The following is a 2,691-nucleotide window of genomic DNA, read 5'->3' as shown; positions in this document are numbered from 1 at the left end:
AACACAGAGAGAAAGTAAGGGATCAATCCCATTGACAGGCTCACAAATACCACAAGAAACCAGGAATAAACCTAACCAAAGAGGTGAAACACCTGTACTCTAAAGGCTATGAAACACTGATGAAATAAATGGAAGAGGACACAAAGAAATGGACATACATTTCATGTTCATGGATGGGAAGCACAAAATACTGTTAAAATGTCTACACTTCTCAAAACAATCTACACATATAATGAAATCCCTATCACACTAACAAAAACATTTGTGACAGAACAAGAACAAATCATCTCAAAATTTGTATGGAATAACAAAAGTCCCCAAACAGCCAAAACAAACTTGAAGAAGAAAAGCAAAGCTGGAGACATCACAATTCCAGACTTCAGGTAATATTACAAAGCTGTACTGATCAGAACAGTATGGTACTGACAAAACAACAACAAAAAAACACAGAGGCATAGATCAATAGAATAGAAACGCAGAAATGAACTCACACCTATATGGTCAATTAATTCTCAACAAAGCAGGAAAGAACATCCAATGGAAAACAAGATAGTCTTGGGACACAGGGGTGGTTCAGTCAACAAAGGGTGTGATTGTTAATTCAGCTCAGGTTATGATCTCAGGGCAGTGCAGAGCATGCGTAGGATTCTCTGTCTCCATTTCTCTCTGCCCTTCTTCTGCATGCTCTCTCTCAAAAATAAGTATATAAACTTTGAAAAGGGCTCCTCAACATATGGTTTTGGAAAAACTGGACAGCATCCTGCAAAACAAAACAAAAACAACAATGGACCACTTTCTTTTTTTTTAAAATTTTTTAACCTTTATTTATTTTTGAGACAGGGAGAGACAGAGCATGAAGGGGGGAGGGGCAGAGAGAGAGGGAGACACAGAATCGGAAGCAGGCTCCAGGCTCCGAGCCGTCAGCACAGAGCCCGACGCGGGGCTCGAACTCGCGGACCGCGAGATCGTGACCTGAGCCGAAGTCGGCCGCTCAACCGACTGAGCCACCCAGGCGCCCCAAGGACCACTTTCTTACAACATACACAAAAATAAATCCAACATGGACAAAGACCTATATGTGAAACCGGAAACCATAAAAATCCCAGAGGATAACACGGGTAGTATCTTATTTGACATTGCCTGTGCAAATGTCTTTATAGATATATCTCTAGAGGTAAGGGAAACACAAGCAAAAATAATGAGGCTTCATAAAAATTCAAACCTTCCATCACCTAGGAAATAATCAACAAAACTAAAACACCTACAGAATGATATTTGCAAACGACATCAGATAAAGGGTTAGTGCCCAAAATATACAGTTATACAGCACCCAAACAATGAGAAATCTGATTAAAAATGGGCAGAAGACACGAATGGACATTTCCCGAAAGAAGACATATACCTGGCCAAGAGACACATGAAAAAATACTCAACAATACGGATCTTCAGGGAAATACAATTCAAAAGTACAATGAGATAACACAGCACATCTGTCACAATGACGAAAATCAATGAAGGATGAAACAGCAGGTGTTGCCAAGGAAGTGGGGAAAGAATAACCCTCTTGCACTGTGGGTAAGAATGCAAACTGGGGCAGCCAGTCTGGAAAACATTATGGAGATTTCTCAAAAAAAAAACACAACTGGAAATAGAAGTACCTTATGATCCAGCAATTTCACTACAAGGTATTTCCACAAAGAATACAAAATCTTCAAAGGGATACATGCACCATGATGTTTACACCAGTATTTTCTACAACAGCCAAATTACAGAAACTATCCAAGCATCCATCAACTGATGAATAAATTGAGATGTAGTCTATGGAATGTAATATTATTAGGCCGTAAAAACATGAAATCTTGTCATTTGCCATGAGCTGGATGGAGTGAGAGAATGTTATTCTGGGTGAAATAAGCCTTTCAGACAAAGACAAATACCCAATGATTTCACTAACACATGGAAATAAAACAAAACAAAGCGGGGGGTGGGCAGTGACAAACAGACTCTAACTGGGAAACAAACTGAGGGCTTCCAGAGCAAGGTGGGGAATGGGTGAAACAGCTGCTGGGGATTAAGAAGTGCACCTGGGATGAGCACCGGATGACGTGTGGAAGGGTTGCTCTATATTTTACACCTGAAACTAATACTACACTGTATCTTCACTCACTGCAATTTAAATTAAAGATAACGTACGTTAATGACAGGTATCTACCAGGTTTTCTGTAATTTGCAATCACTTAATTAGGTTGGAAAAATAACCATGCAACTTTTTAAAAAGCATGTATGATGTGGGGGACAGTTTGTGCCCTTACCTTGGTCTCTGGTTCTAGCAGGACTCGGAAAATGGGTCCCAGCTCATTCTTCTAGGAGTTCCCAAGACGAGCATTTCATGTATTCATGTCCTAACGGAATTCAGCTCCTGTTCTTCTGAATTTCTGTCAGGGTTTCTTCCCGGAAACAAGCCTGAATCTGGAACAAACCATCGACTGCATCGATGAGGTGATGTCGTGGGACTCCGCAATCCACAAGACCTTTAGTAAAACATGTCTTGTTCAAATACTGTCCAGGAAGGGCAGGAATGAAACACGGGAACAGCCCAGAAAATGCAAGGGTCTGTGCAGCTCAGCAACCAGCTTGCCCAGGGAAGCCACCCAGCGCCCATTCCTCAGCACTCAGTACAATAAGACAAAT

The sequence above is a fragment of the Prionailurus viverrinus genome, unplaced genomic scaffold (assembly GCF_022837055.1).
Source record: "Prionailurus viverrinus isolate Anna unplaced genomic scaffold, UM_Priviv_1.0 scaffold_69, whole genome shotgun sequence".
Classification (NCBI taxonomy): Eukaryota; Metazoa; Chordata; class Mammalia; order Carnivora; family Felidae; genus Prionailurus; species Prionailurus viverrinus.
This window is presented reverse-complemented; position numbering follows the sequence as displayed.